Consider the following 24,690-nt stretch of genomic DNA (forward strand, 5'->3'; position numbering starts at 1 on the left):
TAAAAGTCTTAAGATAATAACACCTGCTACTATTAAATGTGTCTGCTACAGTCCAGGTGACATGTGGGCTATCCCCCACCTCCATAAAAACCGAACCAAGGTACTTTCACTCCTTTATTGATGCACAAATGGAGGTTCAGAAGCCTTAAGAAGTTTGCCAACATTCATAAGACTAGTCATTTGGAGGTTCTAAACCCAGGAGAACTTAGGCACTCTGCCATTCAACACAGTGGCATTCTCTAGTACAGCAATGCAGGGAACAGAATGGAAGAACAACGTGACAGTGACGTGATTCTCTACCTTTCTGTTTTTCCATGTAACATACCCGAGGGATATGACACACTCCACCAGCAATAGTGGAGAAAGAAAGAAGGGACAATGAAGGAAACTTGGGGAGGTGTTTTTAGAAAAGGGTGATCCAACATTATGTGGATCCACCACCACCACCACCAGGGTCGAGAGCCCCTGCACCAAATAACCACATGATGGTCCTCACTGGCTAGATCCGCAAGTCTCAAGAAGTCATCTGCAGGATACCAAGCCTTGCATTCGCCTTCAAAAAATTTTTCTAACATGTTCATGAAATACTGCACACTACCCACCCCCGCACACACATACATACTCCTATACCGCACCGCACCTTTTTTTGAAGTTGACAATGCAAGTATGAGGTCACTGACAGTTACAGAGAAAAGAACCTGTTTAACTTGATTTAACCCTGCTTTTCCAACATCTAGTGAGCCATAAAAACATTTTTTTCCCCAGCACATCCATTAAAATTTTGAGAAACAGCTGTTCAGGGGAGCACACTGGAACCTATCCATGAACAGGATATTTTCTGTGACCTTTCTAACTCAGGCATTCCATTGCCCAAGAGATGGAGCCAGAACTACAGAAGTCCTAGGGCCTTCCCTGCAGGGCTAACAGTCTTCTGGGCAATGGGGCATTTGGGATGTTAAGTGCTCTGTGCACAAAATGCTACAGTCTGATCCTGTTGCCTTTCAGATCAATGAGGTGAGTGATAGCAATTCCAGTTCCCTGTCAGCTTAATTGGAGGAAGTGAAACACGATTACAAGCATTAATGTAAGGCTGGTGCAGAGCAGCAGAAGACTGTAAGGGGCAGGCCGTCACAGCCGACCATAGGGAACAGAATACTCCTCTCCTTTGACAATTTCACTGAAAGTCTTAATTACAATGCTACTGTAGGGGGGAAATTGTTTCATAAATGCCATTACAAACACAGTCTGATTGCAGAAATCTTTTCATCTAAAAACTAATGAAACCATTATTCCCTCCCAGATTACAAGAGTAAATGTTAAAGTTTTTCACTTAGGAAAACAGTTACCCAATCTTATGTTCCCTATATTTAGGAAGCATCTTTTTTTAAAAAGTATCTACAGGCCAAGAGGTTCTTAGAAATTAGAAATGCTATGAAGGAGGTAACAGAGATTTCTTTAAAAACATTCTATCGTGATGCAGCCAAATGATTCAATGAAATGTTTTTGCCAACATGTGAAAAGTAAGCTTATGTGTACCAGCTCAATCATTTTGATTGAACAAATTTTTAAAAAGTCACATAAAAAACTCATGAAAAGAAAAACCACTACTGCCAAATTTGATAAAAATGAGATTATTTTGTGACCACTGAAATGTAAGTGGTAAGAGAGTGAGGGGTCCCCCTTCATTCACAGATATGTTGGCAGCATGGGAACAGTGGATGCTTACTACCTACATGTTGATGGAAAGAAAACTGCTCTCCAACTGGCTGCAAAGTGATCCCTTAAATTTCCTGTGTTAAATGTTAAAAAGAAAACCACAGGAATCACTGTGGTTTTGGAATCACTTATGGATGGTGGAATCACTTAGGCCAAGTCACAAAGTGGAACTTAACACCTAATTTAGTTCCAAACTCCCACAGATAGGTAGTCTTAACCAGTCAGGCAGGAATTTTCTGATCAGTATGAATAAAGTAATCTGTCAGCTGGGTCCTCTCCATTCCCCAAAGCAAAGTGGGGTAATACACCAGATAAGACCTCCTGCCCTCTCCCCTTAGGGAAAGTGACCTTACTAGAACCAATCCATTCTTTTCTTTTGCTAATCACTTCTTGCTCCACCCTCCTTCCTATAAGAAGCTTCCATTTTGTACAATGCCTCTAAACATCTCTCTACTTGTGAGAGGGGATGCTGCCCGATTTCTGGATCTCCTCATCAAGCCAATTAGATCTTCAAATTTACTTGGTTGAATTTTGTTTTTTAACATCAGAAACATTGGGAAAGTTGAGTGGGGTGAAATTTCATAGGTTTTCCTCAAACTGTTTTCTGTATGTAGATAAAACAAGAGTATTAGTTCTTGAATACAAATGGTAAAGATAACAACAAGCCCAAATGGACGTCATTTCCAATTGTAGGAGAATGGGAAGAGACAAAAGGCTAAGTATGCAGATCAAAGGGAGGAGGAGATGCCATAAGGAGGCTAAAACCCACAAAGACCTGGGATAACTATGTGTTACCACAGGCTAAGCCAACCCCTTGAAATCAAACCATTACTACTGCATTTAACCCCATGACTAATCATAAACCCGAGTTTTTCCCTGCTCTCCCTTCCAGAGCCCCTGTTTATTACATCAGGGGAGTCTTTCACTTGCTTCCAAAGATCACTTTCTGCTTTAAGAAAAGGCTGATAGACTAAAATCTGAGCAGATGAAGCAGAGGTGATTATAAAAGGATTATTAGCTTCACAAAAGGATTCTCTACGGGCTTATTTTAAATAGTGAGCTCCAGCTAACAACTTTAATTGTTTATTTATAGATCATCAATTATGTTAAGGTGGGGGAGGGTAGAATGGGTGGAAAATGTCAGGGAGAGGATTCTTAATCAAGTGAATTATTAGAAGCTACTGACACATGATAGGATCAGTCAGAAAACAAAAGATTGGTTTCTTTTATCTCAAATAACAAGACCGAAGTCCAAGGGAAGCTAAATGTTAGGATACAAATGCTGAATTTACACCTGTTATCTTCAGGGTACAACTGAAAGGAGGCAGAGTTTATGTTTAATATCTCCTTTTTTGTAAACTGTTTAAAAAAGAGAGAAAGAGAAAGAAGAGAGGGGAGCATCATGTAACAGAAGCTTCAATTAAAAAAATTAAATTGATTCTCCCTATTGAACTCGAAGTGATCAGGTAGGTACAACTTATGAAACACAACATCAAAAGTTGAGTTTTCCGAAGCTGCTTCTCTCAGAGTCATAGGTAAAACAGCAAGATGGGAGGACAGTTATTTTTAGCGATCTCAGTGGTACAGGTTTCTCCTGAGGCAAAACTTAAAATCAGATAAGGGTCTCAAAGGACCTGAAAGGAAGGAAATCAGCCACTTCCTGTATCCAACTAAATCCTCCCAGCCCCCCGCCACCCCCCCCCCACCTCCGCCGCCCCCGACACACACACACAAATTCGGTTTTAGAAACAGAACCAGAAAACATGTTATGGAATATTTAAGGATGACACACTGCAATAAGCACTAGGAACCACATTTCAACAACTGTTGGAAGCTATTACCACCCCCGTTGCATGCAAGAAAATTAGCTGTAATTGGGTAAGCGACACAAGTAGAGCACAGGAATGGGAATTGAGCAGACACTTAATTAATGGTGTTGGGAGAAGGGAAATGGGATTAATGAATGGTTGATATAAATTCCATTTTGCTATTGGGTTAATCACTGGTCTCATGAAAATTTATTTCCTGGCTAAGATTTATAAGAGGGTTTTAAAATATTTTATTCCGTTCTGAATAATTTCTAACTTGCATTGTGATTGCCAGAATCATACTAGCCACATAATTGGTGTGCTGAACCTACCCATTTGGCTGCACCACCATAAGAAATGTGGCAGTACAGGACTCCCCAAATTAATGGGAGAAGATAATTTTGATCTGGCAGAGCTTTTCTTTATATAATTTTGGTCTCTCCAGTGTTAAATAACCAAGTGATGAGTTCGGTGTCAAAAGAAGAAAGCCCCATCTCAGCGCTGCATTTCAGTTGAGTATTGCCCCAGCCTGGCTTCACCTGAAAGCTGGAGTCATAAAAGCCCGCGACCTCCCTGAGACTCTGACAACCCAACGTAATTCTTTACTTAGCATGATCGCGGAGCTATTCTTGGGGATTTTTGCTTTACTCATATTTTATCCCATGATATGTCAAATATGTCAAACTGAAATAACTCAGGATTCAAGTAATGGCGTCAGGGTTTTTTTTTTTTTTTTTTTTTCCTTTTTGTTTTTTTTAAAAGCACTTACCAGGAAATAAAACATATCTTTGCTTGTTCTTCATCATATCTCTTTTCTTCGACTTTTATTAACTGTTGTATTGAAATGTATCTTGCAGTGTTTTTAAAGCAAAAATAATTATTTAGGATATATATTTTTAAACGTATTTCCTTAGAAATATAAGTTTATCTTAGTGACTAACTTAATAGAGGTTAAACCAACTTTGGATTTACTGTGACATTTATTTTTAACAATAAAATGGAACTTGAACACACTGATAACAGGGGAACTGGGAGACAAAATTTATAAAAACGAATTTTATGGTAAGACAGAGAGATTAAATGCTCAAAGCCAACCGATAAATGTGGAGCTGACATATTTTTGTTACAAAAGGAGAGACTCTTAAAAATGTATGCTCCCATTTAAATATTAGATAAACTGCTTGCATGTAGGTCTAATACCAGTAAAGATCTGTAATTTCTACTAATTTGGGCATTTAAAATGACAAAGACATTTTGTACAGTTCCTTCATGGAAGCCAATTGTTAGTGTTACTACTCTCTTCTAGATGAGGTAACAGAGGCAGGGAGGTTGAGTTACCCAAGGGTGTAAATGTAAATACAATCTGAATGGGAAAAAAGGAATTCTCCCTGTTGAAAATAGGGAAGAGACTCGTCCCCCCCACCTTCTTTTTTTAAAAAAAATTATTTATTTGACAGAGACATGGCGTGAAAGGGAACACAAGCAGGGGGAGTGGGAGAGGGAGAAGCAGGCTTCCCGCTGAGGAGGGAGCCTGATGTGGGGCTGGATCCCAGTACCCTGGGAGATGTTTAACCTATGGAGCCACCTAGGCGCCCCCCCCCTTTTTTTATTAGAGCATTTACTTTAGAAAACCCGTAATTTGGATTTCTTTTTCTGTGTCCTTGAAATGTATATAAATCTTTTTTAAAAGTTAAAAGAGCCTTCCTGTCAGCTTTACAATTCAGGAGTCCTTTCTCAAGGACCTGGGAGCCACCTTTTTGTATTGTAATTATCAAAAAAGATCCAGGCCTTCCTTTCCCGTTTCTGTGACGTAGGAGCCTAACTACAACTGGCTCCCCTCTCCAAATTACAAAACCACCTCATGTCATAAAGATATGACTTTATTTTCTCTTTGGATAAAGCCAATGTGTTAAACACAGATGGTCATCCCACTTACTAGGTGACTCTAGGATGAGCCATGTGTGACAAATGGGGCTGTCCAGTTGTCTTACTGGAGAACTAGTCTTGTTTCTCCTGAGAACATGGATGACTGGGTGGTACCAGCCTGGGTGCATGAAAGGGTGAAAGTTCTTTCTGTTCAAGCAACCTCTTGCAGGAATGCCTATGATGTGCAGCACGTTCAGGTTTAATGCGTATTCAGTAATAAAACTATTCTATTTCTCTTCTACCTTCTTGGAGAGATTTTCTGCGTTGGGAGAAGATTTGGTTTTTAATTATATTTCCCCAACAAGTGGCACATATAATAAACAGAGTTGGGAATCCGGCCAGACCTCCTGAATCTATCTGTTGCATTTCCCTGTACATCACCCCTACTTATCCTGGGGTATCCGGGTTGTGCCCATGTCATATCATTACTTTAAAAATGACTTTCTTTGAGAACGGATATTTTCATGTCAATTGAATGAAAGTCAAACTCTTAATGTGTTTGTGTGTGTGTGTGTGTGTGTCTTAGGAATGAGAGTAAACCTTTCAGAAAACTGCATCTGGTTTACAAACATTTCCTTTAATCATATTCCTCCTCCTTGTTTTATGAAGCTGAACTATCTCCACTTGTACGTACATATTGAGAAATGAGGGAGCCATAATCTCTTGCGTATCCATGCTAAATTCCAAGATAATGAAACAGCTCAAATAAGGAGCAAGCAGAACCACGATTCTTGCTATTGTATATTTTGACCACTTATACTATTAAGAAATACACTTCTATTTCTTCATAGAGGCTCAGACAATACTTATGAGTTACTGGGAAGGCCTAGATATCTGCCCCATTTTGATTAATAAACACTCATTAATTCCTCAGGTTGATATTCCATCTGGTAGAAAATCAATTTGGAGCCCACATAAATTGGTATCACACAGTTCTTAACGGGGGTACAAAATAAAGGGCATTGAGGCAATGTAAGACAGCTGGGATACAGAAGGCGAGGACCTTATTCACGTGATATCCATGTGCACCATCCATTCCCAGGGTATACTCAAGTTTTGGTAAGCCAACTATTTTTTAAAATCACTACAAGTTCAATAATTAATAACTAACAATAAATATCAATTAATAATAATCAATAGCAATGTACCAATAGAATACTAACATGTACTGGTAGTATATTACAAATAGTGACTCGGAGAGATAGACTGGAAGTTATACATAGATCCCCATGACATAAATAATCACATCAGAAAGCAAGTAAGTGAGAATGCCATTATTACAGAGAAACTCTTCATATTTTAAAGCAAAGCATTTGCAAACATTGGCATTTTAATTCACTTGCACTTCTGTCCTAGAGGAGAGGTTTTTCAAGCAGGGACAAGAACACGGATCCCTAACATAAAAGCTGATCAAGGAGTACACAAACAGGACAATTTTAAAGAACAACTTACAGATACCTTATCCTCCATATATATTCTTACTTAAACTTAGTCTGCTAGAGACATTCCCATGGTTTAAATTCGCCTCTTTCTCCTTCACTTTCATGCTTAAGCCATTTCCCCATTTTACAAAATAAAGGCACGATTCTCACCCATTCTGCATCTTAGTACAATGTTCAGAACATTAGTACATTGTTCTGAGGTGTAAAAGCTTCTGGTGTGCTATAAAAAGGGATAATTATTTTAAACAAACGGTCATAATTGCCACCTCCATCTCTCTATTATATATATTTTTAAGAAATATATTTTGTTTCTTGATTATTCATCAAAAGTTATGCTTTTCTTATCCTTTCTTTTATTAATGGGGTGTATCACATTGATTGATTTGCAAATATTAAACCACCCTGGCAACCCAGGAATAAATCCAATATGATTGTGGTGAATGATTTTTTTAAAGTATTGTTGGATTCAGTTTGCTAGTATTTTATTGAGAATTTTTGCATCCATATTCATCAGGGATACTGGCCTGTAGATCTGGTTTTGGTATCAGGGTAATGCTGGCCTCATAGAATTAATTTGAAAGTTATCCTTCCTTTACTATTTTTTGAAATAGTTTGAGAAGAATAGGTATTAACTCTTCTTTAAGTGTTTGGTAGAATTCGCCTGTGAAGCCATCTGGCCCTAGAATTCTGTTTGTTGGGAGTTTTTGTAATTACTGATTCAATTTCTTTGCTGGTTATCAGTCTGTTCAAGTTTTCTATTTCTTCCTGTTTCTGATTTGGTAGTTTATGTTTCTAGGAATTTATCCATTTCTTCTAGGTTGTCCAATTTGTTGGCATATATTTTTGCATAATATTCTCTTATAATTGTTTGTATTTCTGTGGTGTTGGCTGTTATTCCCCCTCTTTCATTTTTGATTTTATTTATTTGGGTTCTTTCTCTTTTCTTTTTGATAAGTCTGTCTAGGGTCTTATCAATCTTATTAATTTTTTCAAAGAACCAGCTCCTGGTTTCCTTGACTTGTTTTATTGTTTTATTGTTTTTTTTGTTTTTTGTTTTGTTTTAATTTCTACATCACTTATTTCTGCTCTAATCTTTATTATTTCCTTCCTTCTGCTGGCTTTAGGTTTCCTTTGTTGTTCTTTTCCTAGCACCTTTAGGTGTAAGGTTAGGCTGTTTATTTGAGATTTTTCTTGCTTCTTAAGGTAGGTCTGTATTGCTTTTCTCTTAGGACTGCTTTTGCTGCATCTCAAAGGTTTTGGGCCATTGTGTTTTCATTTTCATTTATTTCCATGTATTTTTTTTATTTCTTCTTAGATTTCCTGGTTGACCCATTCATTGCTCAGTAGCATGTTGTTTAACCTCCATGTATTTGTGGTCTTTCCAAATTTTTTCTTGTGGTTGACTTCTAGTTTCATAGCTTTGTGGTCAGAAAAGGTGCATGGTATGATTTCAGTCTTTTTGTATTTGTTGAAGCCTGACTTGTGACTTAATATGTGATCTATTCAGGAGTGTGTCCCAGGTGTACTTGAAAACAATGTGTTTGATCATTTCAATAGATGCAAAAAAAGCATTTGACAAAGCAAATACCCATTCATGATAAAAACCCTCAACAAAGTAGGTTTAGAGGGAACACACCTCAACATAGTAAAGGTCATCCATGAAAAACCCACAGCTAGCATCATCCTTAAAGGGGAACAACTATGAGTTTTCCCTCTATGGTCAGGAATAAGAGAGGGAGGTCCGCTCTCACCACATAGTACTGGAAGTCCTAGCCACAGCAATCAGACAACAAAAAGAAATAAAAGGCATCTGAATTGGCAAGGAAGAAGTAAAATTTTCACTATTTGCAGATGGCATGACACTCTATAGAAAACCCAAAACACTCTACCAAAAAACTGCTAGACCTGATAAGCAAATTCAGTAGAGTCACAGGATATAATATCAACATACAGAAATCTGTTGCATTCCTACACATCAATGATGAAGCAGCAGAAAGAGAAATTAAGGAACCATTCCCATTTATAACTACACCAAAAACAGTAAGATACCTAGGAATAAACCTAACCAAAGAGGTGAAAGACCTATATTCTGAAAACTATAAAACATTTATGAAAGAAATTGGAGATGATATAAAGAAATGGAAAGACATTCCATGTTCATCGATTGGAAGAACAAATACTGTTAAAATGTCTACCCTACCCAAAGCAATCTACACATTTAATGCAATCCTTACCAAAATACCAACAGCATTTTTCACAGAACTAGAACAAACAATCCTAAAATTTGTATGGAACCACAGAAGACCCCCAAATAGCCAAAGCTATCTTGAAAAAGAAAAGCAAAGCTGGAGGCATCAAAATTCTGGACTTCAAGTTATATTACAAAGCTGTAGTGATCAAAACAGTACGGTAATGGCATAAAAATAGATACATAGATCAAAAGAACAGAATAGAAAACCCAGAAATGAACCCATAACTATATGGTCAATGAATTTTCGACAAAGCAGGAAAGAATACACAATGGGAAAAAGACAGTCTCTTCAACAAGTGGTGTTGGGAAAACTGGACCACCACAGGCAAAATAATGAAACTGGACCACTGTCTTACACTATACACAAAAATAAATTCAAAATAGATGAAAAACCTAAATGTGAAATAGGAAACCATCAAAATCCTAGAGGAGAACACAGGCAGTAACCTCTTTGACATCAGCCCTCACAATTTCTTGCTAGATATGTCTCCTGAGGCAAGGGAAACTAAAGCAAAAATAAACTATTGGAACTTCATCAAAAAAAAAAAAAAAAAAAGCTTCTGCACAGTGAAGGAATCAATCAACAAAACTAAATGTCAACCTATGGAATGGGGGAATATATTTGCAAATGACATATTTGATAAGGGGTTAGTATCCAAAATATATAAAGAACTTATAAAACTCAACACCCAAAAAACAAATAATCCAGTTAAAAAATGGGCAGAAGACATGAATAGACATTTTTCCAAAGAAGGCATACAGATGGCCAACAGGCACATGAAAAGATGCTGAACATCACTGATCATCAGGGAAATGCAAATCAAAAGTACAATAAGATATCACCTCACACCTGTCAGAATGGCTCAAATCAACCATACAAGAAACAACAGGTATTGGTGATGAAGTGGAGAAAGGGGAACCCTCATGCACTGTTGGTGGGAATGCAAACTGTATAGCCATTATAGAAAATAGTATGGAGGTTCCTTATAAGCTTAAAAATAGACTACTCTACAATCCAGCAATTGCATTATTAGGTATTTACCCAAAACATATAAAAATACTAATTGAAAGGGATACATGTACGCCCATGTTTATAGCAGCATTATCTACAATAGCCAAATTACGGAAATAGCCCATGTCCATGGACTGATGCATGGATAAAGAAGATGTGATGTGTGTGTGTGTGTGTGTGTGTGTGGAATATTACTCAGCCATTAAAAGAATGAAATCTTGCCATTTGTCATGACATGGATGGAGGCAGAGATTCTTACGCTAAGCAAAATAAGTCAGAGAAAGACAAATACCATATGATTTCACTCATATGTGGAATTTGAGAAACAAAACAAATGAGCAAAGCTTAAAAAAAAAAAAGAGAGAGAGAGAGAGAGGCAAACCAAGAAAGAAATTCTTAACCATAGAGAACAAATTGAGGGTTATCAGAGGAGGTTTGGTGGGGGTCTGGATGAAACAGGTGATGGGGACTAATGAGGGCACTTGTGATGAGCACTGGGTGATGTATGGAAATGCTGAATCACTATATTATACACCCAAAACTAATATTACATTGTATGTTAACTAACTGGAATTTAAATAAAACTTAAAAAAGTTAAGCCATTTTTTGTTTTGATAAATTATGTTTTAATAACTGTTGTAATAATAGCTCAATCTGGCATAAAAATTTTAGAAAAAAATAAGTACCAGTTTAAATATTTTATTCTACTACCTTTTGCAATAGCTTCAAAAACATCAAATACCTAGGACATTTAATGATGAAAGACATTTAAGACCACTACATTAATAACTACAAAACCTGTAGAGATAAATGACTTCATAGATAAGATGTCAGTTCTCCCAAAATTTATCTATAGATGAAATGTGATCCCAATCAAATCACAGCAGCTTGTTGGGTTTTTTTGTAGAAATTGATCATATGATTCTAAACTTATATGGCAATACAAAGAAATGGAAGAGCCAAGATTATCTTAAAGAATAAAGTGTACTCTATCAGATTTAAAACTTACTGTAAAGCTGTACTACTTAAGATAGTGTGATATTGGCATAAATATAGACAAAAAGGTCAATAAAACCAGGTAGAGTGTAGAAATCAACCTACACATATATGGTCACTTTATTTTTAATATTGACATCACAGCAATTTTACACAGAAAAAAAGGTCTTTTCAATAAGTGGTCCTAGAGTAATTGGGGGTTAAAAAAAATCAGTAAAAAATTGTCATGCCTAAATATAAATTGTTTTTGTATGAATTTCTATGCTAGGAGAGAATAGGAATCCCAATCCAAAGAGGAAAAGAAATGATCCAACATGTGAAAATGTAATAAAATAACCTATTCATATTTTTAATGGATGATAGTATTATTTCTGTTCCATTAGATAATTTAAAAAATGATATAAGAGGTTTATTTTAAAATGTCAACATGTACAAAATACTAGAAGCTGCATCCTTTGCAGCTGATTAGACTTAGGATGAAAACAATTTAGATATCTACTTAAAGATGTATAAGGAAACACGTGCTTTTCCAAAAATGCATTAAGGGATCACAAACTAAACAAAAATATTTTTGTATATCTACTATATGCCAGACACAGTATAAGCCTGAAATAATAGTTAATAACAGCAAGCAATAATGTATATTGAATACTTACTATGTGCCAGGCACTGTATTACACATTTTGTAAGCATTAACTGGATTCCTTCTCATCTCACCTCTATGAAATAGGTGCTAATGGTATCCACATTTCATGGATGATAAAGTTAGACATGGAAAAGTTTAAAGATGTTGCCTCAGTTCACAAAGCTAAGGAATGAACAAGGACACAGTTTCTGCCCTCACAGAGCCCTAATCCATGAAGACTAAGGATTAGGCAGCCCTATTTATCTTTATCAGTGGTTGTCATGTGCAAAGAAAAGTTTCACTTCTGGCCTCCCATGTCCTAAAAGTACCCTGTATTACCAAGTGTCAGTAAGAAAATCAACTTTAGAGGTGGTATCTCTTAGCAGAGTCCTGGGTCAGGCAGTATGTGTAGGAAATCTGTGAAGGTGTTTAATGGCTTCATCCATATGAATCTATAAATTAAGAACTGGTCCAAGGTTTGGAGCCAGGAGTCACTGAACCCTGCCTTTTGTTCTCATTGCTTGAGTGCAAAATGGGTGGATTTGACTAGAAGAATTATACTGGCTCTTCTGTCTTCAGTATGTAAGCATCAAGAAATAAGACCTTGAGACCCTCCTTTTCCATATATTCTGCCACCTCATCTTCTGGTTGCACTTGGAGTCTGGGAGACAGGAAGAGGTACTGGTTCCATTCATCTGTCACTTCAGTCCTATTCACACCTCTATGACATGACATGCCAAATCAGTCCTGTTTGTGCCCAGCTCTATGATAGGTACTGAGAGGTAAAGCTAGAAGTAAGACTTCCTGCCCTCTGAGGACTGACAAAGAGGAGTCAAGGTGAACATAAATATCAATTACAGAAAGACTGTGGTATTGTCAAAACCTTTGTACAGAATATCATGCTATCTTCTTTCATTCCTTCCCTTCCCCTTTCTTACTCTTTCCTTCCTTCCTTGTCAAAAACGAGCTACTCCAAATGTCCCTCCTTGTAAAGCAATTCTAAGGTGAACCTTCTGTGATCTGTGAAGATAAATAAATGCATGCCATGGATTAAGTAAACAAAAACCACTGTGCTTGCAGATAGCCCTTAACTGACCCTCCACTTTGCCACAATTTGGACTCCCCAAGGGGTTCACATAACTTCTGATGTGTGCTCGGTTATGGGTGGTCAGCCTGTCTGAAGTTAACACTCCTACCTAACTTTCACCATTCCCACCTTCCTGTGATCTCCACTCATTCCATAAATACTAAATACCTTTTGTGACTTCCTGCTATGCCTCTAGCTTTTTGAAGAGATCCAAAGCACTTGCCTGGTTTATTTAATACTCTATACCCAAAACTACTTTGATGCAGCTTTATAGAAGTGTGTGACCTGTAAGTGTTCTCAACCTAGTTGAGAAGAGAAGAAAATGCTCAGAAAGAGATTTCCTAACACACGTGACTGATAAGTGCTGAAAAATGATGCCAAGAGAAATGCTTCAGGATTCCCTGGAAGGTAAGATCAGTGAAGCCTGTGGTGGTCCAAGAAGTCTTCATTGAAGATGTGGAAGCTAGGCACACTTAAATAACGTTTCTATTTTCCCTTCTGTTCTCCTCCTTTCCCCCGTGACAGTCTGCTTTCTGTTCTCTCCTATTCTCTGAACGCTTCAACTTAGGTGTCTTCTTCTTTCTGTAGTAGTCACTGTTTCATCTCTATCATTAGGATAATCCCTGACCCATCATGGAGGTACAAAAGTACTATGGAATGAGCGCAGGATGTCTGAGCTAGAAGAAATCTTAGAGGCTATTCCTTTTATGAATGAGGCCAACAGGGACTAAGAAATTGGCCCAAGACCACATCACTTATAGGATTAACATGTGGAGTCAGCAGGCTGGAGTCTCTGGTCATCTGACTCTGGGTATAGTGATGTCTTTACCAAGTCCTGCTGCCCCCTGTTTATATTTATTCAAACCAAATACAGATTGCGACTTTCTGTGCAAAAGTCACCTCTGTACCAATGTGGGGCTAAATCCACTTACCTGGCTTTTAGCTTCTGCAATGAGCCGACTCCTTTTATCACTACCCAGTGGACAAAGCTATTTTAGAGAAGAAAATCAGGCCCAGCAGGCATGTTCCCTATCTTACTGCTCTGCAGGCTGCTTTGCAGAGAGAAAAGAAGCAAAGAGAAACAAAAGCCAAAAAGGGCCACACTGTTACATAATTGACATAAAAGAGTTAGTAAGGATAAAGAGGGCTCCAGTGGAGGATGGTGATTATTTTGAAGAGTGAAATGGATGGACTAAGAAATGGAATCTTTTTTGGGGGGGGGGGAAAGGTGAACAATGTGACTATACTATTTACCCAGTATTATAGACCATGGAAGGCAAATATTTACTTTTCATGGATGTCATCTTTTTTTAACCTCAGGACAGTAACAATTGTTCTGCCTAATTAGAAATGTCAGTTTAATGTTCATTGAAAACAAAACTTTTTAAAAAAATCATAGAAGAGTTCAAAGAAGAAAGAAAAATCAGTCCAATATGAAAAAAATTAAAAATAAGTTTATCATCATACGTAATGGAGTATCTCTGCTGATGATAACTTAGGATGTTGAGTTGTTCAAACTCAAAAAACAATGTTACCCACCTGGAGCATGGCAATTGCTAGAATATCAATCAAGACGACATATGGCAGCACGTAGTGGAAATCTACCAAAGAGCGGCTTAAACAGTATGTTTATTCTTCTCACATAGCAAGAAGTTGTTTAGGAGACTGTTTAGGGTTAGTACAAAAGCTCACAAAAGTCAGAGTTCCCAAAATTCTCCAAAAGTAGCTCCAGTCCTCATCATCACCAGGGAGCTGCTGAATTTCCAGACACTGTGTCCATATTCCAGGCATGAAAGGGACAAGAAAAGAGCAAGAAGAACATGCTGGCTTTTTATGAGAAAAGCAATATCTCTCCCAGAAGGCTTCTGCTTACATTTCATTGGCCAGAACATTATCATGGGGCCATTCCTAGTAGCAAGGAAATCTAGAAGTCAACTTTTTTTGAGCCAAGCATACTGACAACCTGGATAGTGTTATCAGTAAGGACAAAAAAGAGAATGAACTTGTGGTAGGCATATAGGAGTGTCTGCTACAATTAAGAAGGGTCATAGTGAAATGTAGAAACCAGAATGTCCTAAACCAAATAGCACATGTCTTCTCTCACATCTTAAATGAGCCCTTACCCTGTCCATATCTGTGCCCTGGACACTTGGATATAGACAAATAAATGACACATGACACCAACCTTCCCACTAAATGTATTCCTTTTGTACTAAGGAAAATTAGGACCATCATCAACAGGAAAGACTTTCTGAGCATTTAGGTAATAAAGGGAGTAGTCAATGAATCAATATACAGAAAGCTTCAGGTTAATAGAGAGGTTTCATGTTGAAAGAGACATCTGAGCCTCTCTGTGTACCTTCCCATCCAGTGTAGCAATCCCTGACTTCCACCCTTGGCAGTTCATCCTCATGCATGTAACTAGGTCCTCCCGTGAGTAACAAGGACTATCCATACCCTTGTGGCCATCTTTAGACCAGCAGCATCAGCTCCTGACTTTGAGAAATACTCATCTAGACTTTACCACTTACAGAGAACAGCTCTGTTCATTAGAAAAGATCATCCACCTGTTGACTTGGAAACATATTTCCCTATACTTTTACATTTGAATGGAAATTCTATCTTCCCTAAGACTTCTCTTAAAATTTCCCCCAACTACTCCCTTTTCCATTTACTTTCACAGCCCTCACAACACTGGTGATCCTGTGTGCGCTTAGTTATACCTTTGCCCTCTCAGAAGTCTGTCCCTGGAAATCCACACACACTGCAGATGCATCTGTTTACAACAGTGGAGGAGGGAGCCATGTGACTCACTGCTTTTTCTAGTTCTACACCCAGTAGATGAGTGCTTTGGTCATGATAACAATGGCCAAAAAGGCTTTTCAAATCAAGCACCATAATTATATCTTCTCCTCTCCTCTCCTCTGTAATGTACCTTATCCTCACTCATCCCTCCCTCGTCCCTCCTCCATACATCCTCCCATATATAATTCTATTCCCTATATCCTCCCATCATGGCATTTTCATTTCCCTTTCTTTCAGTGAAGTGTTTCGGTATAAATACTTCTGAAGCTAGGTTGCCACAACTGAAGAGGTGCAAAAGACTCATTTGTTGAAGGTTAAGAAGAGGAAGCTCCAAATGTGGCCCAGGTGTGGTTAACTGCTCTAACCAAATTCTCAGGGGCTGCTCTTTGCAACAGAAACCCTTTCACTCATTTGCCTCCATTTACCCTGCCAATCAGCTCCCTCCTTTCTTGCTATGAAGATATCTCCTGGAGCACAGAAAGACTGTGTCAGTCAGTGAACACTGCATGTGGGATGAAATTATTTCACGTTTAAGCAATTTCCTAAATTAGGCTCTCTTGGAAACTGTATTAATTCAAGCCACTGAGGTATTATTTAGTACCTTGCTGTTCAACGACACTAAATAACATCACATTTTCAAAGCATAATGCCATTGGAGTTTATAAAACACTTTCATTGAGGTTATCTCATTCGATCTTGGCAACAGCTCAGTGCTCTAGGTAGAATTGGTGCATAATCATTGTTTTGTAATGATATGAATGCCCCTCTTCTGAGGTCACCTGGCAACTATGATAGGCAGAGGCAGGCCTGGAAAATCTGTCCCCTAACTTATTCAGAATTGTCCCCAGAGTGACACGAAGGAATAAAGAGCTTGAATTAGGGGACCTGTGGTCTTTGATTGTATTGTAGATATTTAATTTAAATCTATTCAGTGTAACTGGGCATACTATAGCCCAATACATGGCTAGGCTATACAAGAAAGAAGAGTTAACAAGTTTCTAACCGATTCTAACAAGATTCTTTTTTTTTTTTTTAAAGATTTTATTTATTTGACAGAGAGAGACACAGCGAGAGAGGGAACACAAGCAGGGGGAGTGGGAGAGGGAGAAGCAGGCTTCCCGCGGAGCAGGGAGCCCGATGCGGGGCTCGATCCCAGGACCCTGGGATCATGACCTGAGCCGAAGGCAGACGCTTAACGACTGAGCCACCCAGGCGTCCCTCTAACAAGATTCTAACAAGAATCTAACAAGATTCTAATCTAACAAAAATTCTGTCAAATTTTTGAAAAAAGGAAGACTGATGTACTTTTAATCACACCTATGGCAAATTACCCCATAATTCCATTAAGATAGAAAACAGTAAGAGCTCTTGGGGTGTTCTGTTTAGTCTTACACTGTCATGACTAAATTTTGTCCTTTACTGCTTAAAAATAAAACCACCTCCCCCAACTGCTTATTTTGCTATTTATCAGAGGCTTGAGAATCTAAATGGAGAATGAGGGAAATGCTACTGATTGATGAGGAAGATAATTCAAGCTATGATAAAGATACTTTAGGACCTCAGTAGTTTGGTGAAACAAGATTAACTAGATCCTTTGGGAAAGACATAATCACATTTAAACCTCTTGAACACTCACTTAGTAGAGATTGTCTTCTGAAGCATCGATACATGTACTGTCCTAATAGAAGTAATGAACTTACCTTTCCAAAGGGAACACATTTGTTGAAATCTTAAAAAACAAAACAAAACAAAAAAACACATCAGCTCTAGATCTGATATCATTTGTGGTGAATTACAGTGAGGTAACATATATGGTAAGGAAGAAGTTAAAACTATCCCTGTTGCCTGGTATTCCATGCAATAAGATCAACTGAAGATACATTAGTCTCATAATAAACTCAAAACAGCTTAATTAGATGAAGCACATAGCTCTCCTGAGATTCTTTACAGTACTTACTACCATTTCAAGAAATGGCATATTTCCATAACCTATTAAATAATAAATCATGCCAGCATTCACTAAACATGCAAAGTGATAAACTAAGAGGATCTTTGGGGGACCAAGCAAGCATCCCTTACAATTGTTATAAGAAAAGTATCTACCGAAAGATCCCAGTGAAGGAATATTTACCACTGAAGGAGTGGCCTATTAAAACATTTACTGCAAGCACAATTAGCATTTAATTCAAGTTTTCAAAGCCTGGGAATTACCCAACATCAAACCCACTCAGGGTCAACTGCTACTGGTCAACATTCCAATGACCAAGTAGAGTTGAGTTTACAATGAGATGTAAACCCTGACCAGTGGAAATTATTTGGGCACTTATATATTACTGAGCAGGGAAGACCTCTAGCTTAGACATCTTCAATATTCATTACATTTCACTAGCCTTGAGCACATAAAATGGCTTATTCATTCAGCTTTCTACGTAGGTTCAAGACATTGATTCATTGGCAACACTTTATTGTTGTGGTTGTTGTCATCAGCCTACAAATTTTCAGCTTAGCTCAGCCTTAACTTATAAATAACTTTAAAGGGACAGGACTCTGAGGACCAACTTAAATATCTTGAAAGCTGGATCCCTACATAGCAAAAATGTTCAAAAACAGCCCTTGATCCTAAAATTCTCCCTTGCAACTAGGCTCATTCAACATGCATCAGGGTTCGAATCAAGGGACTATGGAAGGCAGACAGGAGAGAAAAGATGAAGAACCCTGATAGAGGAGCTGTCCCCAGGAACCCAGCAAATATAGGAAAGGTAAGGAGGGAAAGACCAGAAGATGTCAACTTTCCTCAAATATAAAACCAGGATGCTAAATGTGCTGAATGTTAGTTAGATGATCAATTAAATAAGTGCCTAGCACGTGGTAAGTACTCAATTAATATTAATATTGAGGTGAGAAAAAAATGGGAATCACAGAGAAAAGAAAATTTGCCCAGACAAGTAGACTAGAGAACTAAGTTTGGCTAGAACATCATATTTGTTTTGAAGAAGAGAAATGAAAGCAAATTCTTAAACCAAGACTTTAGTTATTTCCAAAGTAATACAGCAACTCTCAAATGTGAAATTAATGCCCCTCTGCTTACCCCCATGCATGTTAAAGCAAATTAAATCTCATGCCAAATCACCCAGGCAGTCAGTAAGCAGCACAATTTCAATCTCTAGGATTTCAGCTGATTGCTCTAAAAATATAATTCACCAATTGGGCAGCATTGAAGTCAAACATGGCTCTCTTTAATAATTTCTCTTGACAAGTTGTTTTCCCAGGAATGTGGCCACTGTGAACTGTAGGTTAACTAATCTCATGGAAGTGAGGGGGTTCATTCCCACCTGCAACCCAGACACAGCAGGGAATCAAAAGTTGACCTGGTGAGGGCATGGATGCCTTCCCTTGGCTAGAAGCAAGCATCACATTTAGGCTCTACTCACCTGACAACAAAATGCTTCCTAGTTCAGAGCCAATCTCATCTACATAGAGAAAGAAAACAATTTGGTCCACCTTTTCATCATATTTAACCACATTTATAGCCAGATTCTGTGTGTGTGTGTTTCATTTTTTTTTTTTAAGATTTTATTTATTTGAGAGAGAGAGAATGAGAGAGAGCACACGAGAGAAGGGGGAGGGTCAGAGGGAGAAGCAGACTCCCTGCCGAGCAGAGAGCCCGATGCGGGACTTGATCCAGGGACTCCAGGATCATGACCTGAGCCGAAGGCAGTCGCTTAACCAACTGAGCCACCCAGGCGCCCTGTGTGTTTCATTTTTAATCTGAATCCTACTTGCTATAATAAGAATCAATTTCCTTTTATTCTTTTATTCCCTTCGCAATGGTTGTATGGATTCTAACAAAATGCATATAAATAATTGTTGGAGTTCATCACAAGAAAGGCTAATAATCAAACTCATGTGTTTCTTCAGCTTAGGCCTCAGGTCATCTGAAATATGAGTTTAAATCCTACACTATGCCTTATTTGGAGATGTTTCCAGGAGCACTGCCACATGTGAGTTCTGACTGAATGTAAGTCCCAGTTTTGAAATGCAAAGTGTTACAATCCAACATCTACAAGAACTTTGTCATGCTTGAGGCTGACACTGATGTTCAGAGGGTCCCAAATTCCTACACGCACGAATGTAGTCATTGAGATGTGGTTGCTGGTGCGCTGGGGAAGGAGTAGGCAGTTCTCTTACAATTCATTGAGACAATGCCAGTGTTCAAATTGTTTTCAAGTTCCTTAACACATTCACGTACTTAATCGTCATTAAAGCTATAAGTTTATTCTTATAAATTAAATGTTCTTCACATTATAAATTACTACAGGGTAGGAACTATTGGGCTTCCCTGGAGGACTGGATGGAACCATCTGAGGATAACATTTAAGTAATCAAGACAACCTGTTTTGCTTTTAAGTAGAATGTTTTATATGCCATTTCTTGAAGCAATAGCCTGGCACTTGTTCTTCAACACTGACATGTTCATATATATGTAAGTATGTATAATTATTTTACAGTGACTGTAAGAAATATGAATGAATTATACGGGATATCTATCTAAATACTGGTACAGTTTTAAAGAACCTAATGAATACAAATGCTACAATATAATAAGCCTTTCCATTTCACTTGGAAATCTGTGTGAGCGTCTTTGGTTGCCAAATGACTCAGTTGGCACCATTGGCATTTAGTGGGTAGGGCCAAAGATTCCAAACTTCCCTCAAAGCCTCAGTAGTCCCTCATACTAAAAATTTACCCACTTAAAATGCCAAAAGCACATCCCCACTCCCAAAGCACTGCTAGTTCAAGGAGTATCCTCCTCTTACTCTGCAATTATATTTATATCAAAATCATGCTCCTGTGGAACTGAAGATCCATTCTATGATACTTTAAACATCCTCCTGGAATTCACTGTTGTTAATTAAGTATCTTAGCAGATCTTTTATAAATATAGATGATATGAAAATAAACTTCTGTTTAGCCCCTGGCCTAGTCATCACAGTTTTAAATATATAAAGTTGAAAGGAAACTTTTTTTTTTTTTGAGAGAGAGAAAGAGAGAGAGAATCCCAAGCAGGCTCCATTCCCAACATGGGGCCCAACAAGGGATTCAATTTCATGACCCTGAGATCATGATTGGAGCCAAAATCAAGAGTCAGACACAACCTACTGAGCCACCCAGGCACCCCTGGAAGAAAACTTCTTAATCAAAAAAGATCATGGGGAGGCGGGGGAATTCACAGGGAGGAAAAATGGGAGAAGAAAAATTGACCAGGAGAAAGTATAGTATTTAGGGATTTAATTAAGATAAACAATGAAGATAAAGTAGAAGGCAACGGACATTAGGGAGATAAAGGAATACTGAGGGGGGACATGGGAAGCCAGAGGAAGTGGGGAGGTAGGGAGATGGCTGCTTTTGTAGATTTTAGCTAATCATAGTGATTGAGAGGAGAAATGGTGATTAGAACATGGGGCAAAAACTCACCTACCAGGATCTCCTTTTTATTTTTTCTTTTTCAGGATTTCTGTACAATGTTTAGAATCCTATATGATGCCAGAAGATACCCTTTCTCTATAAAGGAATGAATCAACAAATCCACAAAGCTGCCTCTTTGCTAACAATCTCTCAGGATGATGCTGTGAAGACATATGAAACCATTGAGAGCAGAAATGTTTTGAAGCCAAGGTCTTTCTCAGATATACACAAATTCTATCTCTGAAAATAATTCAAAAGAATAAGAAAAACAACCAGATGAAAGAATTTGCTTTTCCAGGCAGAGCAATTCCAGTCTTCATCAGGCAATAAGAACAGGCAAAGACCACAGATGGTATGTTCTGGAAGCTATCATTTAACAAAGTCGATGCTTTCCCAATTGATCCAAGTGCTTTTTACGGTTGGCTATGAAGTGGACACCAAACATCTCAGCAAGTTAATCCGTTTGTCCTTTACATTGTGCCATCTGTTGTTCTATGTAATCGGAAAGAATTTTAGTGTTTTCCATAGCGGCCCTTTTCCCTTTCTTTTCTTAGGGCTCGTCTTTCCTCTGTCCCTTCCCTCCATCTGACCAGAGCAACAGCTTTTGGTGAAGCATCTGCCTCTTGGAAATTCTCCCAAGCTACTCTACCCAGCAAGCATCTCAAAACCCTGTGCTCCTCAAACCATCCTCAATTCCCCTAACTCGTTTGTTTGTTTGCTTATTACTATTTTAAATAAGCACCACAGGACATACACTATCTTTACTCAGTGACAGTTAGTGGAATGGCTTACATGAAATTTTTAAAAATTACATATAAAAAACTACACAAAAACAAAGTAAATCATAATTTTTTTTAAGTTGCTATTAATCATACACAGCTAAGTTTTTTGGGAAACAATGTGGGGGAGTGGGAAAGTGTGAGCTTTAAGAATCAGAGAAAGCCTATTCAAGTGCCAGATCCAAACACTGGCTTTTCCGGTCGCCAGCTGTGCAACTTGGGCTGTTATTTATCCTTTTGGAATCTTAGCTTTTGCTGCTTTAAGAGAGGTAGGAACAAGGACTGCATACCATTGGTGGGAGCTTAGATGGCAATCTTTTCGACTATACATTTCTCTTTAAAAGCATATTAGAAAATGAGATTCAAATTAAATCTCTTGACTATTCTAGAACACCCATATGAAGTAAAAGTAATTTGCCCATTTTCAAATAGGTAGATAAGATAGATAAAATGGCAACTAAAGCGATCATAACTTCTCTTTCGTGATTCAGAAGTCAGCTAATACCATATAAATAGATGAAACTCAAAGGGAAACTTGTGGCTGATAGAATGCCAGGTGAGCAACTGAAAGTCTGTTGTAAATCTCACCAGCTCTGAGATGCGTTCTGGTTCTGTTCTAAACCAGGGGCTCTCAAACTGCTACACATTACAGACACCCAGAGAGCTCGGAATCACCCTATCATACCAAATTGAACCCTGTATCAATAGAATCAGGCTCTCTGGCAGTAGCATCCAGGAGATTCCAAAGTATAGCCATGTTTGGAAACCAGGGCTTTAACAGAGCCTTCTCAAAAAAGTCAATGTGAAAATGGATCACCTGAACATCTTGTTAAAATATAGATTCTGATTTATTAGGTGTGGGGCAGGATTCTAGAATCTACCTCCCAACAAGCTCTTAGGGAATGCTGATGCTACTACTCTAGGACCCCACAGTGAGCAGCAAGCTCTAAATTGAAACAATGGTTACCGCTCAGTATCCACATGGATTGTCCAGACACAGTTTATTTATATCCATTATGCAATATGAGCCCAAAGAAAAAAGATCTCTCTTACAATTAGCCTTCACACATTCCCCCAAAAATTTACCATAAAAAATTAGCAAGAGGGGCACCTGGGTGGCTCAGTTGGTTAAGCGACTGCCTTCGGCTCAGGTCATGATCCTGGAGTCCCGGGATCGAGTCCCGCATCGGGCTCCCTGCTCAGCGGGGGGCCTGCTTCTCCCTCTGACCCTCTTCCCTCTTGTGCTGTCTCTCATTCTCTCTCTCAAATACATAAATAAAATCTTTAAAAAAAAAATTAGCAAGAATCTGAGGCACATGATGAATTTCAAAGTCAAATATAAGTGAATTAGGTTGGATTATTCCTGTGACTGGCATTTGCAGGTACATACATGGAACTCAAACGCTCTCTTTGCCAGGGCAAAGTTTGTGCCAAGCAAGTTTTCTTAGAAATCCGCACACTTCTCCCGGGGCTTTTGCTGGATTTCCAGATAAGTGGCACTGATGAGAGCTCAAAGAAATAAAACCGTACAAGTTTGTTTTATACTGCAATATGGGGAAAGTGACCAGGTGTTTACATGAAGGAACTAATCCAACTTAGAGTCAACTCCTCCCATGTCCTGCATCTTCAAAGTGAACAACATTTATGATTTTGAGGCCATTTCCAATAGAAGGTGCCAGCACAGTAGAGGGCAGAATGCTGAATCAGGCACTTCAATGCTCACTGATTGCTTTATAGCACAAGGCTTGGTTGATCTTTAGCAGGAAATATGAATCCACCGATAGCCAACGATTTACTGTATCAGCTTCTCCGCAGCCTTTAATCAAGCCGGGATCCCAGCATGTAAGTCCAGATCTTCAAATCCTTCTCACGGAAACATGGTCATCCATAAATTCTTAATTCGTAGAGGCCGTTTTCCTTGGGAAATGCTGAGGGCAAGATTCTGCTCCCACAGAATTTCTCGGCCACAAAGACACCATTTGCTGTTTAATCCATGAGGGTACCTACTTGAGGATGAATGCGGAGCTTAAAATGGGAAAGGCAGGAATTAAAATTGTTTCACTCCTGGCCCATTTACCTAAGCCTCCTCTAGTTATGATCTTGCAGTCATTTCCTCTTTAAGATTTATGAAAGTTAGAGAAATGCCTTGGGAAGAGAGGAGAGAAAGGAAAATGAGTACTTAGGGTGGGCAGGGGGGCGGGGTACAGGGAGAATAAGTTTCTCAAAAAAATGACTTCCACCTTTCTAAAACTCACATTAAGGGCCCAGTAGCAAAATGAACAAAGAAGACTCGTAGAGTAGGAATAGCAGTCATCAAACAGACAATAGTAGAATTGGTTTTGTATTTTACCCCTCTTTCCAGGCCAGACATGATTAACCAGGAGTTCTTGGGCAGGTAAAGAGTCCCTGGATGGATTTCAGGGGATATACTGACCTCAAAATTAGGTACCAAATTTTGTACATATAGCATTTATTTTTCCTGGGAAAAGTTTCCATAGGTTTCATCAAATCTTAAAATAGTTCACAGATCTATGAACCAGAAAAGGTTAAGAACTATTCGTTCATTGGGGCGCCTGGGTGGCTGAGTCATTAAGCATCTGCCTTCAACTCAGGTCAGGATCCCAGGGTCCTGGGATCGAGCCCCACATCAGGCTCACTGCTCAGCGGGAAGCCTGCTTCTCCTGCTTCCTCTGCTTGCTGCTCCCCCTGCTTGAGCTCTCTCTCTCTGTCAAATAAATAAATAAATAAATAAATAAATAAATAAATAAATAAATAAA

General features: G+C 38.5%; 1 protein-coding gene across 6 annotated transcripts in view; it reads right to left on the reverse strand.

The window, feature by feature from the left end:
- CTNNA2 (catenin alpha 2) overlaps positions 1 to 24,690 on the reverse strand; it is a 957,367-nt gene that overhangs the window by 297,600 nt on the left and 635,077 nt on the right. The gene's annotated exons all lie outside the window — the stretch shown is intronic.

This window comes from Mirounga leonina, unplaced genomic scaffold (genome assembly GCF_011800145.1).
Source record: "Mirounga leonina isolate KUSES-001 unplaced genomic scaffold, KU_Mleo_1.0 Mir_125, whole genome shotgun sequence".
NCBI lineage: Eukaryota > Metazoa > Chordata > Mammalia > Carnivora > Phocidae > Mirounga > Mirounga leonina.